The following is a 24,104-nucleotide window of genomic DNA, read 5'->3' as shown; positions in this document are numbered from 1 at the left end:
TGGCGCTAAACATGTCCAAAACTATCCTATTTACGATAATTTGAAAGATAAGCTCGCTAATGCAAAAAAGCGTACTTGTTTTCTCTTTTGCATTCGCTCCATCCAATGATTAATATAGACCAAACTACTTTCTAACCTCTTCTAAACATCCTTGTCTGTAAATATTCGATGTGTACTTAGATTTTCATGATTGGTCAATGAATTGTATTGCAGTAACCTATTAGATACTCTAATTAGGAACGTTCCCTTCAATGCATTTTCGGTATAAAGTTTCAAAGATAACATTAATTGCCGGATGTTAAACAAACTGTTCTGATGAAATAGATTTTGCTTATTCCACTTGGTTTGACTCGATGCGAGAAACGAGTATTTAAGCCGATATGGTAGTTCAGTTCGGCTTAACAACAAACTAAGTTATCAGTCAAACAATCAAATGAATGAATTTCGGCGCACAAAGTAGACAAGAGCTCCGCTATAATTATGGTTTTAGCTAGATGTAATTTGTAAACTCCAATGAGTGCGATCAACCAGAGTTGCAAACATGATAATGGAATTTTCTTCAAGAACGAATTAACTTACTGATCCTTGAAAGGATTAACAGAAATTCAATTCGAAATAAGACCATGAGTGACCAGTAATGTTTATGACTACGATTTATGGCTTATTATTTTTCATTAAAATGACTTATTTCACAATTAAAATTTTAAATGACCTTTACAGATATTACTGGTAAATAAATGCCATTTTAAATAATGGGTTATTCTATTTTATATGCGTAGGGAGGGAGAGAAGGAAATTGAAAGTTTCTCGTTTGTTATTTAGAAGGATTTTGCACTCAAATGATAAAGGACATCCGTACGAAAGAAATATTGCACTCAAATTGGGTAGGTTGGAATTACTGCTAACGTAATTCCAACCTACTGAGGCTCAATATATTATGTTTGTTGAATTGGGTGTGTTTTCTGGCCGATTTTCCTGTATTGCAGAATGAAAAACCAAAGTCTCTAGAAGAAAGAAACCTACTACCTCCGTATGTGATCTGGTGACTAACCTCCCGCTTAAAAGGCATAATAAAGTGTTCCGTCCGGTCTAGACGAGATTCAAATGGAGTGCTTCCCAACCAAAGTCAAACAAGACGTCCTCTAGACATACTGCAGGGATTCGCTGAAGCTAAACAGTAAGCTTATAATCTAGGATTAAATTTATCATTGGCTTGTTGTGAATTGACGAAAGAGTTTCTAGAAGTGATTAGTCTAGAGCTCACCTGGTAGAAGAACTACACTATTTTGACAAAGCTATTTGAACACCTTACGTTCCATGAAATTTTAGATCTACCACATGCAAATATTCAGGGTGTCTGCGTAAGTCTAGTAATAAAAGGTGGGATGTGCCGCATGTTTTGCACTGTATTCAATATCAAGATTCCACGTTCAGCTGAATTGACAGACTTCGATCTCGGGATGGTAGTCGGGTGTCAAATCAGTGGTCTTTAGCCTGTCACATTGTAACTGCCTCAGTTGAGTATGTCATTCATAGAGAAAGTTGATGACGTGCGGGATGCTCTGTTGCAAGGATATCTGTCAGGCCTAGAAATGTCCGCAGAGAGATGCATGCCTTAGGTTACAACGAAAGAGCTGCTATGAACAAGCCACACATCATTCCCCTCAACTCCAAACAACGTTTGGATTGAGTCTTTCACACCGCTCTTGAACTGTAGATGATTGTTAACCGTTCTGTGGAGCAATGGATCACCCTTCCAAATGTTTCATTCTGATGGTAATGTCTCGATCTGAAGATTATCCGGGGAACGGTTCCGGCAGGACTACATAATTCCAACTGTCAAGTTTGGTGAAGGCTCGGTAATAAAATGGGGATGTTTCAGTTGGATGGGGTTTGTTCCATTGGTTTATGCATCCAAAACCATTACGTCTGATAGCTACATGGACATACTGGACAACTTCATGCTTCTGGCGCTGTGGAAGTACTTCGGCAGTGATTCTTGGATGTTTCATCCCGACAATGCACTATCCCATACTGCACTGAGTGTCCGAGACTGGTTTTAACAAAACAACATTGAAGTGGTGAATTCGTCGGTTCAGAGTCCATACCTCACCTCCCATCGAACATCTTTCGGACGAATTAGAACGCTGAATTCGCTCCAGACCACAGCGACTGTCATCAGGAATAGGGGTAACTTTTCGCGAGAAATGGAAAAATCTTACTGTTGCGACGTATCACAAATTGTTTAAAAGCATTCCCCGAAGGGTAGTTGCTGTCATTCAGGCCAAAGATGGTCCAACTCGATACTAGAAATGCAGATTAAAACTCATTTTTTACTACAACTAGGTGTCCAAATACTTTTGTCAACATAGTGTACATGTTCGCCTTAGCTAGTGAATAAATTTTAGTATGGTTAGCATTTCAAGATGAAATCCACTTAAACTTTTGTTTAACTCAATTTAACCTTGTCGTAGTGAATTCATTACATTGTCTTCGGTTATCTTTTTTTTTATTTGAATAATGCTGAATCTCTGATAAAGTTTTTCCGAGTTTCTACTGGTGTATTATGTTAAATATTTGCACCAAAATTATTACCTATTTATCTGTTGCATCAAAGTAGTCTACTGAACTCGTATCCTCTCTAGCTAAGTTTTGTTTGGAAGCATTGTTTCGTTAGGAAGACTGAATTTGGTTAGTAACAGTCTGTTGACTTGATTATAGGCTTGCTAAATCGATTTAAGTAATAATAACACATTGTAGGAAGCATTATCACGTGATGAAAAAGAGCACACACAGAGGCATGCTATTTTGCCTCTCTAGACAAATGCACACAAAGTACTAGCACAGTTTTTTTATTGAATTTATCTTGTCTTGCCACTGTTCTGTTTTCATATTTTTTTCAATTTTGCAGTTAAAAAAATGTTTTTATAATTTTTGCACATATTTGTAAATTATTTTGTAAAATCATATACAAATGAAGGGAATAATCTCCAAATGGTTTAAATTGGTAACTGTGTACAGCTTATATTCATTTTCTTTTCTACATATATTAGAAGGGCTAATATATCAGCAGGAACAATTGGAAATGATCTGGAAGTAAGCCAAGGAATATGAACTTTTATAAATTTTATATGTGAATTCTTATATATATATATATAATTTTATTTGTTTAAATTATCGCGATGTTTTAATTGGAGTGGATGAACACATGCGACAGCTCTATAAAGGATTGTTGCGATTATTCAACATGAGGTAACACTATATAGCATAAAATGCAACCTTTCCGATTAAAAAGTACATTCGATTCTTTAAAAGAAATGTCAAAACCTGCAAATTGTTAATTTATGTTTCTCTGCATGCTTCTATTACTGAATTTCATTTCCAGATTCATCGCAGTTTGGATATTCATTTTTTCCATTATGACAATTAACTTCTGATATTTAAATATCAGAAGTTAATTATTATTAATGTTTTAGTAGTATTTACGAAAACGTCTTTTATTATTCTTTACTGTTTCGTGTACAGTTTTATTTATTATCACATATGGAATTATAAATTAGAAGTCGATAAGTTACAGCAACCATATAAAGACCTTATCTAGTAATGAGAATTTACACATTGAATTTCTTAGTATTAATATTCTATACTCCTGTAAATTTTAATATGTTTTCCTAAATACAGAAAAATAAAGTTAACCTCTTGAACTACGAGAACTCGTAGCTATCTTAGACGAAACAAACTCTGAATCAGCACAATAGCGGAACACAAATCAGTGTCTGCTGTTATTACCAGTAACGCAATTACCGCATAGGTAGCCACCTGAGGCACAGAAAGACATGCTGCTTACATCCCATTTTGCCAGTACGACACGTACATCACTGGGCTGTGTTTAGCTATTCAATGAAGTCAGCTGGTTGACGTCACAACTGCTAAAACCTAATGAATATTTGTAGAAATTATGTTCATTTTCGGTAACAATTTTTTTAACCCATTTTTGTGTAACAATTCTTGTAACAATGTCCGTTTTTCTGGAATAGTATTTAATAATGTCGATTTCCTGTAACACGTTTTGTAACAATGTCTATTTTCTGGAATAATAATTAACAACGTCGATTTTCTGTAACAGTTTTTTGTAACAATATCCATTTTTTTGTAACATTTTGTTAGGTTCTATTATTGCTTAGGACCATAAGTTAGCTTTGAATGTAACACTCTCAGCTTCTCTTCTTGGTTATGTTTGTTTTCATACAAAGGCGTTATCAATGCATGTTGTTTATTTTCGGTTAAGCAGACAACTTCCTTATAAAAAAGTGAATAAAAATATAAACGGAAGAGAAGAAACTGTAGCTATTTTTGCGGGCCACCCTGACATCATTCAACAATGCAAACGCATCCTCTGGATTACTATTTGAACGGTTTCTGCTCTCGAAATAAATGCTTTAAAATGGTTCTAGTTTACTGAATTGTAGGTCGTCCGAGTGTCAGGAATGCTTCCGGAAATGTTGCTCAAATTCCGGCACAGCATCCTGCTTTGTTATACCGTTCAATCGGCCTGATTCAGTTGACAGTGATACGGATGCGTCACATCATACAAACTCTCAAGAGACAACTTTGTTCTCCAGTTGCTAAAGAAAGTAAAAAAAATGAAAATAACACCAAGAAAGAGAAGAGAAGCAAAGTCTTGCTTCCTTCATTCTCTTAACAGAATTTTCTCTTTACATTTACTAACCGATTTACTAATTTCTTTTAAATACTGTTATCTTTTTTTAGACGATCTTTTCTATTTTTTCCTAGTGGAGATTGATTATTTCCCTCTATGGATATTGAGTTATCTTCTTGGGAAAGAATGTCTAAGTGACATCAACCAATATTTCGGTGAATTTAGCTCCAGACTGCAGCCTGAGAAAAATAAATAAATGCTGGTGATAAATTGCTGATTATGTGGAATTAAGTGAGTCAGTATACTGAATATCATCACCATATCAATATTAGAAACAAAACACTAGCCTTTTCCGATTTAACTGGCATAGTTAACTCTGTGATTTTTTTGAACCCATGTCTACTAGAATAATTTCTATATTTAAAAAGCTCGTATAGAGGAGAGAAATATTGACTGGATATGCGACATTGCAAGCCGCGTACACACGCACACACACATTACTTTGGTATGTTATGCTCGTACATTTATTGTGTTCAGTAAGTTCAATAGACTTTTTTTTCTTAACGAATTAACATGACTTACTGATAACATAATTTAATCAACCGAACGAAGCTGATAAGCAGAATATTATATTCAGAGATAAATAGATTCATTCATTCTGAAGAAATCAAGAGCTGAAAAAATGGTTCTTCATAGAATCGATGAAACTCAGTCAACAACACATTTCAATGAAAAAAATGCTTGAGGAATTGAAGAAATCGGGGAATCGTAAATGAAGAAATAGACTGTGTCTGAAGATTTCAGGAGCCAGAAGAGTAGAAAATGATGAGAGAAAATGTTAAGACCGCCAAAATGAAGTGGTCTCTGAAGAAGAGGGAGAGAAAGAGAGAGAGAGAGAGAGAGAGGATGGCACATGGAAAAAAAAGCTAAAGAAAGTGAAATACTACCACTGTCAAGTATAATGACTAGAAATTCAATGAGAGATGCAAATCTTTTCAGCACCGTCTATTGCTATTACTCTAACTTATTTGCATATAAACAGACTCAAAGAAATGAAATGACTTCCGTCATCCTCACGCTACACTAGAAAGAGGCACAAGAAATATATCAGTGCACCAAAAAATACAGGAAAAACAAGTGAAACACTTGCCGTCTGATAAATCCTCTGTTGCAAATGGGTTTTCTAATAAATTCTATGAAGACCTTTTGGCTCATATCTGAACATTTCTATCTCAGGTTGGTAGATAAAAATGCATTACATAGAATGGTGTTCACAAACTTCAGGATTTATATGTTTTGCAGGTGTTTGACAGGCAACATCTTGATTTTATGTTTTCAGATTATATTGAAAAAAAATTGTAATCTGTCAATGTCTTCCATCAAAATTTATATAACAAATGGATAGATTAGTAGTCTCTACAAAGAACCTCTGAAAGCAAATGACAATGCCTTATTACTTTGGTTTTTTAATATAAAATGGAATATTTTCATCTGATTCTTCCCACCCCATGACCACGGAAGATCGTAAAATTATATAAGTATCCCGAGTGAGATAATCCAGAAATTCTACGCTAGAGATCAACGTGGAACTTTTAAAAATTACTTTAGGACTCCAATAAGCAAAGTGGTGGCGATCCCATACCTGGAGATGAAATTCATGTTTACCTAAACCTGTTAGCTCCAAATAGTTTCATTAGTATTATTAGTAATGTATTATTAATAGTATTATTATTAATAATACTATGAATTATGAATAGTATTTACCAATACTATTAATGTTAATAATAATGTGTTATTAATATTATCAATACTAACACAGTTTATTATATTATATTAATCATATTATAAATTCATATATTATAAATTTATATCATAAATTCATTTCTAATTCCAATATTACATGATGTAAATTAATAAAATGACTATATTAATTTAATAATTATTTGTTTAGGTACTTCAGGTAATTATATGATACTGAGTTTCAAAGAACGTCGGTAGATAGTCGGATATTATTATATTTAAGACCATAACCAAGTTCCTCCCATAGTTCAACAAAACTTTAGTTCATTTTGATAATGCCATTCTAAATCTTTCTTCATTTTCATAAGCAAGAATTATAAATTCTTTATTTTTTTCTCTCTTTTAGCAGTATGTTATGTAATGTGAATGAAGAATATCTCTCCAAATACCTCATTATTGTTTCTTTCTTAAGTGGGATTCACTTGATAGCACCATCAGCTCTGAAGCAAGAACACTCAGAAGCCTTTCATTGTAGTCAGTCTCAACAGCGCATTTCTGGCCTGTGCAGATGATTCAACATTAATAAAATATTCTACTTCAAACTTCGTATAGCGATATATTCGAAGAAATTTTCGATTCACACAGTTTGAATTAATAATTGTAATAATGTGTTGAAGGAAATTTCTAATATGAAATGAACGAGGAGGATAAGAAGGTAGTTCAGTATGTGCACTATAAATGGATGTTGATCAACAACTGCTCGCATTTCATAGGCTAAGAGGAAAGGGGGAAGAAAATGGATCAGTTCAGCATAGTGGCGCTCTTGGAAGTACTTGTACAAAACTTATGAGGTAGAGACATAACCTCTTTGAACCGTGTGTGTGTGTGTGTGTGTGTGTGTGTGTGTGTGTGTGTGTGTGTGTGTGTTTCTCCAAATGCAATGGTTAATCAATTTGGAATTTATTGTAGGTTGAGAAGTAATTTCTTGCGCAGAAAAGGACATCGTGTATCAATTTATTTTTATGTGTTGTTTCCTCGAAAAGCTAGAAAAAATCTGATCTGCTGTAGAAATCCTAGTACTATTAAATATAAGAGGAAAATAAACGAAATCTTTCTCCCGTTAGGAGCATCCGCCTCAAGAATTTTCTTACTAAGAATTTGTTTTAGAATTCATGATTCGCGAATAGAATTCGTGAAAATAAACAGCCTAATAGGAAGCTGGATTCTAATTTCGTATCGCTGAAGGCAGATACGAAATGCCAATTTGTTAAGTATGGCGTCTATGAAAGACTCCAAATGTCTTAAAAATATCGGTAGACGTATTATCATAATATCAGATTGCTAACTGCATGTTCTACACTCGGCTTCGATGTTTTGTGGGATGAAACCCTGTCAGTTCATTTTGAAACGAAATGCCCTCATAAAGATTTCCGTCCTAATCTTGATTCCACCGCATGATTTTTCAATGGAAGAGCAAATCTCTCATCCTGGCAAGTAATCAAGGAATCGCTAATAAAATTTATGTTATTTTCCATGTACTTCATAAATAAAATATTTATTATTTCCTAAAGGAGTAAGTGGAGCTCTTTGTGGGAGGACGTTCTCAATTCCTAGTAGTCACTGAAAGTCGAGCTCATGCCAGTGAGGGAATTTAGAGTCATCTCATAACAGACATGTGGTGCCATCTCGTGTCTTAAACCCTAACATTCGTACTGTTACATGTAACAATGTGAGTTCTACTGTCGATTTTTTTGAGATACGGGGTTAAGAATCAAAGTTCTGGAGTAAGAAAAATCCTGCTTGTCTGCCCCAAAAGTTCGATAAGGAAGGTCTAAGCAAATTGTTTGTTTACTTAATTGCCTAGCATTTCATAAACGGCGAAAAGCCATTATATATTCCTTAGATCAGTGGTCGATATCGACCCCCAGGGGTCGATATAACATTGTTAGGGGTAGATTCGGGCTCAGGGGTCGATAGAAAAATATAAGACATCATTGTATGGGTAATATTTAATTCGGTTAACTTCGATTACCTCCATCCTGAATGACAACGCAATTAAGAGTGAATCGTGGGAACAGTGACATGAATAGGACATGTAAGATGGAGCAAGGTCATGAAAATAGTTACGAAGGCCAATCATGCAGGCCAAAATGACGTATTTACCAATAAACGGATGTCGGTGGTTCCCGCCCGGCGGTGCGGCGGGAGCGAGATTGCAACACGTGCGTGGTTGCTTATTTACTTATACTTACACGTATTCGATCCCAGTCTAATTTTTGCGCATCGACATACAAGTGAACGTTAATGTTCTAAAATTCATCAGCATACATATTATAATTCAATCGTTATTCATTCACGAACTAAACTTCTCTACGTTGAAGAGTTGATAATACAATCTTCCTATAGGAAGATTGTATTATTGTTATCTAAATTAAATTTTATATTTTATATATTATTTATCCTTCCTATCAAATAGGTAATGTTAAGAAGGACGTCAAAAACAAAAACGTATCCCTTTGACGTTAAGCCAATATAATAATTTATACTATATTATACATACAAGAAACACTGTAACTATAAAATAAACAATCTAGAAACTCACACAAGCGTCTTTTTTTTGCTTGTCCTATTATAATTACGTAATAGTAAAATAGAGGGGGTCGATAAAAAGTCAAGAAACTCTTGAAGGGGTCGACGGTCAAAGAAGTTTGGCGACCCCTGCCTTAGATCTTTCTCAGACCTAGGTTTGATCATTCTGGCATCCTCTAAATAAAGACTGAAGTTGGATTAGCGGATGGCTAAATAAACGGAGTTGTTCCAAAATCTTCATCTCAGCTTCTGAAAACTGCACAAAATTATAATTCTGCACCGAAGACACTAAATAAATCCATTTTTCTGTGAGAATAAAAAGTGAAAAAAAAAAACTGTCTGTCTGTTGTTTCAGGAACCTGCTCCGTGATGTGAACAGTATTAGTGTTATTTTCCAATCAACGACGCAAATCGTGTGTGTTGTTCTAATGACTGCTTAGAGGCAGTTTGCTAATTGTTTATTTATAAAAGAGTTCCTGGCTAAAGTCACTTTGGTAAGAGAAAAGATTTATATGCCATTAATGTTTCCAAGGAAATCTGTAACAGACTTCATCGCTTCTGCGAAAAGCTGATTACAATTCCTGCTTCTTGAAACAAACACATGCACAAAGAATGGATTTAGAATTGTACAAATTGGTATACTTGTATATGTGATTTAATTTTTCGACATACTCTTCTGTAGAAGTCTCTCTAGGATAACAAAACTTTCGTACAGAGATATTTGATTCGATGGCTACGCTGCTGTTGAAAAGAATAGTAAATGTTAAGTGGAAGCAGAAACGTATCCTCCTAAATGTGCATAAATCCCTTCAGAGCTTTGTAATCTTTCATTTCTAATCACATTACTCAGAGTTTTATTGTACTCGAGTGAGACTATAACAGACGGATGCTCTTAGAAATAAATGCTTCACTGTTACAGACACGGTTAAAGAATAATGCGCAAGTAATTTAATTTTTTTAAACCTGATTTTCCTGTGCACTTTTGAAAGCACTCATAAAAAAGTATTTCTTCTCTGAACGTTTTGATGTTTTCAACTTATTTGTGGTATCCCTCAGACCAAGACCATTTCATTAGATTGTTTTCTATTAATTTCCAAGAAACATTACAATCTCAAGGCAATACGCTAAGATTTCTCGTTTGGATTATAAATTACCTGCTATTCTTTTCGCGATAGTCGTAAATTTATAAGTACTTTATCATATGAAAGTTGCAACAAGCGCAAAGATTTGGCGATCACACATTCAGAAGGAAATATATCGATTCTTACAGAAAAGGAAGAGAATATTTTTCTTTTATTTTTTAGAGATGAAATATTGATGGAAAGATAAATATTTCTTCTCGTTCGATGTACATCCCATATACTTATCCTGTTATCCGCTATCTCTCTACATCGGGTTCTTTCATTGTTGGGATGTATACTGTGTGTTACATATTCAAGCACGATATAAAGCATAGCCATTCAAAAGTGCAAATGCAATTCATAAAAGGGGAAAAAGTATCTTCGGAACTATAAATCAAACTACAGCATCGAAGACATTCTTCAAAGCATACTTATATTCAGTGGTTATGACGGTGCGGTTGCTCTGATGACAGATATAAATGTTTTAAATAAATACCATTTAATAATAAAGGTGGGTTTGTTCAGTGGTTATAGTTAGAATACTGGCGATAATTAGTAATTAGTCGATTATGAATGAAACTGCTATTCGATACGCTCGTGTGAATAAAGAGGCTTCATGTAACCAAGGAAACCAACGAGTTTTGGAAAGAAGTTATTTTTGCAGATAATTTTGGACTAATGAGAAGACTTCGGAACGGAGTGGCATGGTGCTGCGTAAAAAATTCATTCGATAGCGTCATAAAGTCATGATTTTCTTCATTATTTCAGTGATGCACGAGAAACATGGATGAATGATTTAAGAACGTCATTTCTAGTATTCACTGAAAGCCGAGCTCATGCCAATGGAGGAATTTAGAGTAATCTCATAACAGACATTTGGTGCCATTAAATGAATTCCATTAAATGAGTTTTCCATTTCCCTTATTATTATTTTTAAATAACAAGAGTGTTTTTACAAATTTGATGTTTAACAAACCTATGAAATGATTCAGAAACATTGAAACATTTCACTAGTTAATTTTCGTAATGGTCATTGTATAAACCAATTAAAGTATTTTATGAGAAAGATTGCCTCAGCTTATTTATCTCATCCCCCCCCCTTGTACCTTGCGGTGTACCTCAAACCATTCACAGGATAAGGTGGTCAGCACTCATACCCACCCCCCAACACACACACACACACACACACACACACACACACACATACACACATCCGTGTATCCTATGTCCTGTAGTGTTGACTCTCAAGGCCGATTTGCCTGCTTTGCGGGATGAAAAATCCCAGGATAAACTGGGGGAAAAACTGGCTGTCCACACCCAAGATCCTTCAGCTCCTCACCTCACTGACGTGAATCGAACCTGGGACACTCCTTCCGCAGCCATATGGTTGCGTAGAGCACAGCCACTAGGCTAAAACACGGACTAGCTTATTTTATTTCATTTTATATTTTCATAAGTTATTTTTCTCAATGAAGAGTTTTCTCTCATAATATTCTTCGCTATGACAAACGAGTGTGGGGTTTGAGAAGAAAATTGGTCCATGTGTATCCGTTTCACCGAAGATAGCTAAAATTCTCAACAAATTTAAAATCTGTATTTTTGTTTACTTCTCTTTCCAAACTTTGTTTTACTCCTCTGTATACCAAAACCCAAATATGACAGCCCAAAGTATCCTGAAGTTTACCATCTTTGATGTAACTGCAATTTGTCCTATATCAGACGGAAAAATCCATTGAGTTGCGTATGGAAGAACATGTGAGAGACATCATATGGAAGAACTAGAGCCAGCGCACTATCACAATAATAACTATAATAACAGAATTAAGTCAAGTTCTTAATTCTGTTCAACTTAACGATGAAGATTCTGTCACTCATCCAGTGATCTGGAACAAATCAGAAAACATTTTAGATGCTACGATGAGCTGGAGAGAAGAATTGTAGAATCGACAAATATTGTCCTCAATCCGGTCCATCTTAATACTAACCTTAGCTATAATCTACCTGATTGTCACTCTTCAGCTATTCAGCTTTGGCGGACACAAGATCATGCCCGCGTGAACGAGCCTAACAATACTATGATATCCAAACCCCTTCAAATTATATTAACACGTTTGAAAGGTATAGTTATTGTTCTCTTGTAATGTATATCTTTTGAGTATTTCTCTCTTCATGTTATGCACCATTAAAGTCAATTAAGTTTAGTTATAGATCAGAGAAGTGCAGCTTAAAAGTAAATTCATAAGGATTTTTAACACCGAGAAGCAAGAAAACGCATTAGTTATTATTGTGAAACAACAATAACTACGTCGCATGTTGTTCAAAACCATACTATCATTCCTATTACAATAAATTCGACTGTAGTCATATTGCTGTGTTCATCCATGATGAGAATGCAAGCGATTCCTAACTTCCTTTGTTTTGTAGAATGCATCTAATGTCACCAGCCATTAAATGCAGTATAAAAATTAAATGCAGTATAAAAATTAAATGCAGTATAAAAATTCATATATTTTAGTTACTTTCATATATGAAGATACTGTTTGTAATCATCTGTGATATATAACTGCCGAAAATCACAGATATTTCAATGTCGCGTTTATAGCGTACTATAAATAAAGTATGTCCTTCTGTCGTAAATACTCATTTTTGAATCATTCAAAGTCCTGATTGGCCGAAAAGTAGCATTTTCTCTCTTTCTACAGCCAATAAGTTATAGTTCTAATTTAATGCGGGCATGAATATTTGTGAATCTCATTAGGTAGCAAATGAATTTCATCGTTTGGTGTGACATCACCACCGGGTTTGCTGGAAATCTGAAGCAGCTTGAAAAGGATCCGTGTTTGGCCTGTACAGAAGGGTTTACGGATTATCAATGTCCATCCACAGTACTAATGAATTATTCATTTATTAATTTGAACGGGACTCAAATAACGATGAACCGGATGTTATTAATTCAGCCACATACCTTAATGGATTATTTCGTAATTAAAACATTTTTGGACTAGAATCCATTGAAATTCATCAATGTAGCTTTTCCGGTAGAAATAATCAACATTACTCATAAAATATTATTAATTTATTGACTACCACAATTAGTATTATTAATTAGATAGACTAATAAGGCTACAATTTAAATATTTTTAACTACAACAATGACTGAAATTCCTTACTTAAACTCCTAAACTGAAATATCTGAAGTGGCATTTGATTTTCTTAAGAATGTAATTAAACGTAAATAATTAACTCAAGTTTTTTTCTGTTAATTGTATCACTCTGCACTCAGGTTTTTGTGATTTGGAAAATGTTTTTCTTCGCTCTTTGCTACCCATTTTCATTGTAGATTAGAGGGAGGAAATTCGGAAAGACATGGTTTGTGTTTCAGCAATGACAGTGCACTTAGTAAGAAAGCTTTATTCGAAGTACGTACGTCTTGTGCATGAACATTTAATTAAAACTAGCAACCAGAAAAAACATGTTGTTTCGAAAATGAAGGCTAAAAGCAAAGTAAACTCAAAACTTGAAACTTTTCTAAACTTGGCTTCGAAATACAACTCGTTGTTCTAAGTTGTGTAAAAGGAACGCACACTTCTGTTATTATGTGTTGTTCATCTAAACCTAAACAGAGAAAAGTAAGAAGATAAAGTCTTAAACGAAATGTGACGCAACATTTATACTAAATTTAGATTAATGCTGTGTTTGTAGAGCATGTGGTTGGTGTATAGAATGAAGCAATTGAAGTTTAAAAATCATCATCAAAGTTTAAAGATTAAAGTTTAAAGGTTAAATATGACTCAGTTAATTATGGATTTATGGAACGTTTTTAAACGAAGTTCCCTTTAAATTAAATAACATTGATTACTTACAATTTTTGTGTAAGTAATTTAAATTTTTAATTTAACTTTTAAATTTAATTTTAAATTTAAAAGTAAAACTTTTATATCTGTATATTTAAAAAAAATTCTGTTTTTTCTTAGATATAGAGTGAAAGATGGTTATGCCAGCATCTAAATTATCCCACAATTTGCATTGCTGTGGTGCAGTCTGATCCTTGTTTTGATAGTTTGGATAAAAGGTACGAGAACCTTTTATACCCTTTTTCGTCGTTGAAGGCTGTACCATGAATCAGGCAGAAAGTAGTACGGTTTTATGCAGAAAAAATTATTAAAAAACAAGAATATTTCTTCCCACTGCGTTACTTCTTCGCTAATCTTAAACAGCTCCAGCCATCATTAAATTTCATGTTATCTATGTGTAAATATTCATTACAACACAACATGATGCTGGTTATCTAATGCGAAGGATGTGTGAAGAAAGCGATGGTTGAAATTTTATTGCGTTTAAGGATTCGCTGCTGCATCTCCTCTCTGAATTAAGTATGATAAGGTTCGTAAATATCTGGTAAGCTTTTTAGTTAATATTCACAAATTAGAAAATGTATGGAAGCACATGCGAGAGATTTCATAGTGGCAAGTCACTGACAATTTTAAAACATTTATTTAAGTCAACCTAACAGCAGCAGATTCTGAAACACGTCAAATGCATGCGATATTCTATCACTTTTGTGGATTTGAAGAAAATAAGCGGTTCATGATGATGGCACTTTGAAGAACTGTGTGCGATATTTCTTGTATATGAAACAGTGTTACAAAACTGGGATGTCGCATAACTCCTTGACGCGAAGCAATGAAGTAGATTTCAGTCTGAAAATGCAACCACTTTGTTAGGTCATAAGGGATGATGATAAAAATCATCATCCCTTATGATGGCAGGCTAAGAACTTGGAGCTTGTTTATCTGAATCTCCATCAATAACATCCGCATAGTGCACTAAAAGTATATAAAAGAACTGAAATGATAAATATCAGTCACATCTACGAAATCACCCTGAAATTAACTGGAGGACACCAGATTTATTTGTAACAATCAGATCCAAGCAGATAAACAAATAAATAAAATGCTAAAGCTCCAATCGAAACGTGCAGACAGATATTACACATAAATCACTCCCACATATGAGAGGTTGTAGAACCCACAGCAAATTGATGCTGAGTGTATGTAACGAGATCATAACGATACTTCCAAAGATGAACGGGGGTTTTGTAAATTTGGTCTAAGTAGTTCTAAAATGCTAACCGAGCCAGACAAATGTACTGGTGTCGAAACTGCGAGAAGCAGTCGCAAAGCACCATTGCAGAAGCTGTCCGCTGTTTACAAGTACGTTTGCAGATGTAAGTGGCTCAACATTTCTGGAAAGATGGTGTACGAAAATTGACACCTGCGCTCACATAAAGCTGATCGCTAATAAGTACTCTCGGCACACTTTTGCCGTGCCTATTTCCTGGCTTTTTTTTGTTACTTTCATCGTAAATTGCTCACGGCTACACTCGTCTGCTGTTTCTTTTACTCACGCCTTCCGAAGTATTTCTTCCGAAATGTTCATGCCATAAACTTTTACTGGCAAAATATTATTTATATGCAAGAAAGAAAAAATTCGTGATATTTTAAAACATTTCTGTTTGGTATATATCGTCGCGGTATACATCAATTGAAAGCTTTCTAAAAATGTAGAAATATTTCGTTACCATAGTTTTAAATGACTTTAGTAATAAAGTCAATAAACCTAATTTCATAAAATAGCGGCGACAAAATTTAATTCTACTTTTCACATTACAAAATTTTCATACAAGGTTATCAGTTTGAAAACGGGGTGAATTATAACTGAATTATACTGTCCAAGGTATAATTCAAGAAGTGAACAATTATTATTTCACTGTGGAGATAATAAAAATTAAAATGCTGAGATATAACGCATGCGCGTACACTCAAAGAGAAAGATTTTGATAGACAGAGATAAAGCTGCATAATAGTCAGAATTAAAGCCAAAAAATGTAAATAAACTGAGCCTTTAAAAGAAAGGAAATTAAACAGCTAAAGAATCAACGATTCAGCAAAGAGTATACTTGTGGTGTAAATTAAAGGTACCTTTTGCAGTACCTTTCATAAAACAAACAGCAGAGATTTTTTATATCATTTTATTCATTTTTTGAGGGGGGGGGGAGGATCTCACCCACGAAAAGTTCTAAGCCTGCTGCGCATTTAGTCTCATGGACAGACTAAGGACTAAATAATCAAGTAGGCCTGCTCAGAGGTCTAATGCCGATGAAATTTATGCACATCCTAATGATATTTATGGATGTTTACCATGTCAAAGTGTGATTCGATATCATAGTCTGTAGGTTGAAAACCGAGAATATTATCTATTCGGCTAAATAGAATGAAGATGATGAAGAATGTTGACAACTCTTTGGAATGAGAATATCCATCGTAAACATAGTGAGAAAAGTGGTTATAAGTCAGGCGAAAAAGAAATAGGATCTTCACTAGGAATCACAACAGGACTGTTCCCTGTTGCTGTCCTCTCCATTAGAGAATATCATAGATCTCAGCGTTTATCTTATTTACGGAGAATCCCTCAAAGTATGGAATATTTGAGCACGACAAGGTTTTCAAAAAAGCGAAACGTAGTTCACCGTCGTAGTAAAGAAAAAATAAAAAGAGATAGATTAGAACCCAGTGAAAGAAGGTCAGTCATTAATAGTAGGAGGTATAGTTCGCCCACCGATTAGAGATCCATCGACACTTCTGCGCATGTCAGAAAAAGGAGAATCCATTCCGATAATACAGTAATCAATCTGTCTTCTGGGACGAGTTTGTTTATTATTACAGTTCGGAAAATTTAACTTTTCTTTTACGAAGATTGCTCTTTTTAAAGTGTAGCTATTTTGCTTGTATAACAGTTGGAAAATGTACGTAGAGTATTAACAAAATTAAAAAAGGTATAGCATAAAACAAAAATTTAACTAAGTTTATTTTTAAGAAAGTTTTCTATAAAATAAAAATAATTATACAGAAAAACAGAAATTTTTTCAAATGAACTTAGATATTCTAAGTTGTGAGAACTGAGACACTTTAATATCCTAAACCGATTAATTATTTATGACTTGTTGTGACTCTTTTAACAAACCCATGCAAAAAAAATGTTGGAAAAAAATACCATTATCAAATCCTTTTAATCTTCGGAGTCATCTGAATCGGTGTCCGAATCGCCATCACTTTCACTTAAACTGATCATCAAAGGTTCGCATAATTCTTCGATAATTCCGTCTCTGTCCCAATACATATTTTTCAATGAGGTGACATGAGAGCAATATTTTGCTTAGTTTTGAATTGTAATATTTTCAATCGCCTGTTCTGAAAGCTTAGAAAGTTTCGACTTGTCAATATCCCCAGTTACGTTACGATGGCGAATGAAACTTTTCACTTCTGCCCAAACACACTCAATAGCATTAATATCGCAATGATATGGTGGTAGCCTCATAGCATGAAATCCATGCTCTTTGAGCATCATGTCGAATTTAAATAGTTTAGTTGTGGGCGAGTTTCTTTTGACCAAATTAAGAAATTCAATTTTTCTCATATCTGGGAATGAGAAATGTTATTTGCAGAGAGCCAATCCATAAGAACTTGCTTCTTATTAGACCAATTTGGAACTTTGTTTAATCGAATAGAGTGATATGAAGCGTTATCAATTATATCAACACACAACAGCATTTTTAGGAAGGTTTGGAATCAGATTTTCTTCTGCCCACTTTTCGAAGATCGTAGAATTCATTTGCCCATGGTAATCTCCAGTAGTTGAATTGGCTTTGTATAGTAAGATTGAATTCGGTAAAAAACCCATTTCTCCACCCACACACAAAATTATTATTCACCGCGAGGCATTTCCGGTTTGTAGCACTCCACATTCTTCTTTAGACTGCCAACATTTTCCAAAAGTTAAATTACTATCAATCCAAGTTTCATCTAGATACACAAGCGGTTTTTTCTCCTCTTATTGCTCTCAAATACTGCGTTCAAGATAAAACAATGTTACTTCGCTCCATGATAAGTTTCCTTTATTCTGGGACTTTTTAAAACAAAATCCAATTTCATGAAGTATTTTCCTTAAAGTTTCTCTTTTTCAAGGAAAATTAATTTTTTCTTTAAGAGCAGGAATCAATTTCGGAACAGTTGGCACTCTTTTCTCGAAAATTTGTGAATTGTTCTTCTTGTAATGTCTACATCAAAATCATTCAAAGCTACGGTTTCGATGGTTTTCTTTCTCTGGCGCCGCTTTTTTAGGAGATTTAAATTTGACTTACCTTCACCTTTTGATTCCCTACGAATTCTTTTAACAGTCGACTCCGATAGGCCCTCAATTGCACTTGCACGTTTTATGACTTGAGAAAGGGGAACAACGAGACGGCCTTCTGACGATTCTTTTTCGCAGAATGTCAGCACATTATTCAATATTCTTTTGCAAGAGCTACCGAAACGTTTAACAACAGAACTTGTGGACTGTACTGGATCCATCATACAAATTAATAATAAAAAAATAATGCAAGAAAGCGCCAACAAAAATCAAGCTAGTACAGCGACAGACAAGAAAGCACGTGATTTTGCATGTTGGCGACCAATTCGTACATCCTTCATTTCTTTCTCCCCTTCAGCATGAATCGACTATTCTTGGCAAAGGAATATATGCAAAGGAGAGACCTACAAACGGTGGGCGAACTATAGAGCGTAGGCGAAGTTAAAGAGCCGTAAGACATTCTAGCATAATAGGGAAATGAGAAATACTGCAACACACACACACACACACACACACACACACACACACACACACACACACACACACACACACACACACACACACACACACACACACACACACACACACACACACACACACACACACACACACAGTGAAAACGATCAGATATAGCAACGGCAATTGAAAATAGTGGAAAGACGATCCAAAGATATAAGATACCAAATCATACTCCGTGGAAATGGTACGATCAAGATATAACTTTCCGAAACTTTTCTATTGCTTGTTTTCTAAGGTGAATAATGCTGATCAGGAGATCGCACTGGCTAAGATTCACTATATTGGTCATTAATTAGCAGACATTCCTCTAGGGGATGACTTTCTCTATCACTCGGCAGAAATCAGGTGAATAAATGCGACCATGTGAGGGCTGACGTTTATCTCTTTCCTGTCTACGATGGTCAAAACATAGACCCATCCCCCCAACTCCGTTGTCAGATGCCAGTCGATTATGAAATGTGGTAAAGATGGTGAAGGATGGTGTTGATTCCGGAGCACCATCAGGACCATAAGTCCAATGGTATCGAAACTATTTCGGACCTTTCCAAGATGACCCTTCAGACAAAAGGCAGGGGAGATCTGACTGAGCAGTTCTCAGCATAGTATGATAAGACTTCATTTGATCATCTGTGCAGCTCTGTGGAGAAGAAAAAATGAAACCAGCAGAATACATTCACAACTGTATTGCCTGGTCGGGAGGAACAAATATATCTCCAATTCAAGCTATTCTTCAGATAAGTGAATTTAAGAAACGAATTTTGTTCTAGGTTGCTTTTAATAAGCAATAACAGTAAATAAACAATTCTTATGATTTTTAATTACCCGTGAGATCTACTTGGCTTGAAAAAAAAAACAATAATGTTTTAGTCTCTCAAAGAGGCTTCCAGGATAATCTGACCTTTAGACTATCTACGGTACAAATATACTATATATTTCCAACCGTTTTGGATGGAATTCACATAAAGTGCACAAAATAATTATCAAGAGAAGACCGAACATCACTTTCTAATCCATTGTATTGCATAAATAATGAACGTGAAAGAAAAAAGTTGTTCAGAAAGTGAAGTCTGATTCTATTGTTGAGTAGGGACCGTTGGTTCTTTATTTACCAGCAAGTCAATGCATTTCCATAAAATTATGTTATAACCACATGGTTTGGAAAAGTGGATTGACAAATTTCTATAAGAAGCTGCAAAGTTCATTTTGTTTTTAGCCTGATTTCCCCAGTAATCTGAGACAGTCAAGTCGAACACGATGCGAACAGAATGGGAAACTATTTTCGTGAATATGTAAATATATACTCAGTAATTGCGGAAAGCACATGAGTGCTGTCGGCAGTATTAATGGAAGATGAATGTATTACAAAGAAATATATATAGCTGCAGTTAAGAACACCATATCATAGGCAAAAAAGACATTCGACTTTGTAATAGCACTTGAACTACACATGCCGGCTTCTGAATTAGGAATTTTTATTTAATATCGCATCTAAGCCTACAACATACCAGGCAGTCCTTTAACTGACTCAGATTTGACGGAGGAGAACTTTGCTCAGGATCTGTTTTTCTAACATGTCCCATACATTCTCAGTAGGGTCCAGATCTGGTCTTTGGGGTGGCCAAGGAAGATGTTGGAAGTCACTGTCATTCTTGCTGAACAATTCTCGCGTGATGGACAGCAGTAGTCGTCCATGAAACAATCGCCACCTGCTGGATAAAAATTCAACATTTTGGGATGGACTTGAATGGCAACAATATTCAGATTTCCTTGAAGAACACCTGACCTTTCAGTAATAATAGGGGATGCGATCCTTAACCAAAAGAACATGTACCACACCATGACACCACCTCCAGAACCTTTAGTTATATTTACAAGGCAAGCTAGGGTTATTGCTTCAGGGGAGTTCCCGCCAAACTCTCTGCCTACCGTCGGTACAAAGTGTACTGTAACTCGTCGGACCACAGGACGTTTTTCCAGTCTTCCAGTGTCCAGTCACAATGTTCTCGAACCAGTAGACGAACTTTCCGGTTCTTCCCCAAAATCAGTTGTTTCAGTATAGGCATGCGATTGACATTATCTATCCTCTTTAATTCCGATGACATTATCCATCCTCTTTAATTAAAGCAATGTGGGTTATTTCTCCACTTAATAATCTCCACTAGTCATCTCTGCTTTTTTTTTGCTAAAACCTGTCTCCAGTCAGATGGGCACCCACAATAAACCCTTTATCGACTTCGAACGATCCTTTGTTTTTCCCATCTTGATGAAAACTATTGCGATTATTGACCAGCAGCATTCATAAATAATTGCCTAGAACACTTAGTGTCGCACATGACCATTTTGCATGTACACCGTGTAAGTGATGTTTACGTACATCTTCATAAAGGTTTCCACTTCGGTGGCCGGTATGTGTATAATGCATCTATGTAACAGATTTGCAGAGATTCGCAGATCTGACGTCACAGAATGACGGATGTAGATAATAGCGACAACATGATGAAAAACTCAAAGAACTCGTCACTCCCATATGGTAAGTATTGTAAACATGAAGGCTATTAAGAAGATTGTTCGTTCATGATGATGATTTCAGACGATGCATAGCAATGTTTGTACTTTTTAAAGCCAAGAGTTATAGAGGCGAACATATAACTGTACCAATTGGAAAATAAGGCAGTTTTCGCATATGATGCTGAAATTATCATTCAACGGAGAAACGATATTTATTGCGCCACAGCTATTATGATTATGTAGTTTGTTGAGTAATATCAATCTGTTGCTGTGGGGAATTGAGAGACGCTCATGGGAACAACTCGAGAACATGCTGTAGAAATAACTGCAATATCAATTAATTCTATCATAATAGGTTGCTGTAAATGTTTGGGCTAAAACGTGGTGGCTGATCTTCCTTGATATGTGTAAAGTGCAAAGGCGAAAACTTGATAAGAATAATGAAAAGACCATCCTGTGACAAATTAGCAAGAATAATATAGTCAAATATTGTTTACTTATTACATGAAAGAAATGAAGATCTACTCACTAAGATAGACAGAAAGACAGACAGGCAAAGAGAGAGAGAGAGAGAGAGAGAGACGGAGAAAATTGAGATGCTATGGAAACATTTGCAGTAGCGTAACAAAAATTCCCTGTGAACATGGGATAATTTATTGAAAAATTACACCAAAATTTCCCTTTAGTATAATAGCAAAAATCTACAGGGCCTATCAATAATTCCCTTTGGTATATACATAGTTCCTGAAGCGGAATGAAGTTCAAAACAGTGTTGGAATCCACTTTCTGCAGCGAATAACACCTCGCTGCGGAAAGTGGATAACAAAGCGAATAACACCTCGTTGCAGGATAACAATCTCACCTCTAGAAATTAATGGTTGTGCTAAAGCATCTTCATAAGGAACATGCAGACACGAGTTTCAGTTGTATGCATAATTCTTAAATGCCTCGAAAATCTTGCCTGACATGTCATCGTCATCATTATCATCACCAACCATGGGTCCAATGCCCGTAGGTATCTGCTGCCATCTTGATATGATTCTTCCATTGCATTCTGTTTTGTGTAAGATGATTCAATTTGCGTATAGAGTTTCCGCACCATTTGACGATGTCATCACCCCATTCTCTGTTTGGTCTTCTTCTTTTGTTCTTTCCTTCAATCATTCCAAACAGCAACGTTTTTAATTTTCTCTCATCATTCATTCTACATATATGGCCAAAATAGTTGTTGCTCTGGCTATTCTAATTTTTATCTCTTTTTTGGGGTTCAAGTCATGCGTCATGTAGTTTCCTTTTAATTATTTTCTGGATCAGGTTTTCTTTTGGTTATATTCGTCAGTAGATTTCCTCATTGTTCACTTTCTGTATCCAGCTTATTCTCAAGATCTTTCTATAACACTTCCTCTCAAATGCCATTATCCTCCTTTCAGATTCTCTCAGGAGTACCCAGTCCTCGCATTCGTAGAGCATGCTGCTGAAGATACAGGTTTCTACAATGCGCATTTTAGTTTGCATCTTTATAGCTCGGCTCTTCCATATTTTGTCCATGGCTTTTAAAATAGTTGTTGCTCTGGCTATTCTAATTTTTATCTCTTTTTTGGGGTCCAAGTTATGCGTCATGTGGCATCCAAGATATGTAAAGTGTTCCACATTTCCAGTTGAAATCTGACTATCGTAACTCTGTTCAGTAACTCCTGTTGTCCGAATATCAATGATAGAAATCTGTCTATTAACTCTGTTCAGTAACTCCTGTTGTCCGAATATCATTTTTTAGTTTTTTCAAAGTTGACATTTAGTCCAAATCTTTTTCCTTCTGTGTATAGTGTTTGCAATGTCTGTTACAGCCTTTGTGCCCTTCTTCAGTCAGGACGATGTCATCTGCAAAGCAGAGGTAGTTTATTCTTATGCCTATTTATTGAAATGCCTCCACCTTCTTCTTTAATCTTATCTAGTGTTCTTCCCAGATGTGTGATGATGATGATTGGTGATATTGGGTCCTTTTGTCCTGTGCCTTGACTAGTGGTAAACCAATCTCCAGTCTCACCTGCTATTCTGATTTTTGCTTGCGCTTGGCTGTTTATATCTTTCAGCAGGAGATCAATTTATTGTCCACACCATAGGATTCCAAGACAGCCCATGTTATATTTTGGTCAATATTATCAAATGCTTTTTGGAAGTCCACGAAACAGCAATATATCTTTTTGTTCTTTCTTTGAGCTTTCTCTGCTATTAGTCTTAGTGCGAGTATTTGTTGCACTGTATTTCGTTCTTGTCGAAATCCGGCTTGCTCATTTGGAAGATGTGCCTCCATATGCCCCTTCAGGCGTTCTGTTGGTATTTTCATCTGCACTTTGCCAAGATGACTCATTAATGCAATAGTTCTATAATTTTGGTGCATTCTAAAGCACTGCCTTTCTTATGAAGAACAACCAAGACCGATTTTTTCCACTCTTCGGGGGCATACCCTGATCTCCATATTTCATTACATAGCTTATGTATTTCTTTTGCAACTGATTCTTCCCCATATTTTAGCATCTCTCCTATTATGTTGTCATTTCCAGGACTCCTGTTATTCTTGAGATGTTTTATAAGATGCCTTATTCACCTCCTCCTCGAAGATGTAATTTTCAAAGATCTCTGCTGGTGGAGAGATTGCTTTTAATTCTTTGATTACTTCTGTTGCAGTATCATTTAGTTGATTTTTATAGTTCGCTGCAATATCTTGTCCATCTGTGTATGATTTCTGTCTTGTCCATCAGTACTTTAATATTTTCATC

This window comes from Typopeltis vanoorti, chromosome 1, assembly GCF_054136105.1.
Source record: "Typopeltis vanoorti isolate ZY-2024b chromosome 1, IOZ_Tvanoo_1.0, whole genome shotgun sequence".
NCBI classification, from domain to species: Eukaryota; Metazoa; Arthropoda; class Arachnida; order Uropygi; family Thelyphonidae; genus Typopeltis; species Typopeltis vanoorti.
This window is presented reverse-complemented; position numbering follows the sequence as displayed.